Here is a 498-nt window from a genome sequence, read left to right as displayed (position 1 = left end):
GACAACGCGTGTTTGTGTGACTCTGTAGCACACCCAGTACCTTGAAAATATTTTTCCAGTATCCCAGAATCACCTCCGTAACGTTAGATCCGTCATAGTAGCACATACGGATTCTCGCGCATGCACAGTTGTACTTATTCTGCTCACTGGCCGAAGGTAGGCTGGGTTATGGTAGGTTATAAGTTATTTCGCGTTAGCGTAGAGAGCACTATTTCGGGTAGTTTTTTATGATTTTCTAAAGAAACAAAATGTCATTTTTAAATATGGTGTGCCAAGTCTTGGCACACCATATTCAAAAATATGATATTTTTTTTGCAGTTCTGATACCCTCTTGAAAAGTTCTAGAGCTCTTTGCAACAATTTTAAATTGTTCCTGTCATTAAATACAAAAAAACAGACTTTCAAAAAAAGGTGCGTTAAGTTCTCGAAGCGCACTTAATCAGTATAATCAACTATTTCTTTAAAACTATTGTTATATATGATATAGAACTCTAGAAC

Source organism: Odontomachus brunneus, unplaced genomic scaffold, assembly GCF_010583005.1.
Source record: "Odontomachus brunneus isolate Ranch 3 - 2012 unplaced genomic scaffold, Obru_v1 Obru_scaffold_080, whole genome shotgun sequence".
Classification (NCBI taxonomy): domain Eukaryota; kingdom Metazoa; phylum Arthropoda; class Insecta; order Hymenoptera; family Formicidae; genus Odontomachus; species Odontomachus brunneus.
The sequence above is the reverse complement of the archived record's forward strand: the minus strand, read 5'-3'. Positions refer to the sequence as shown.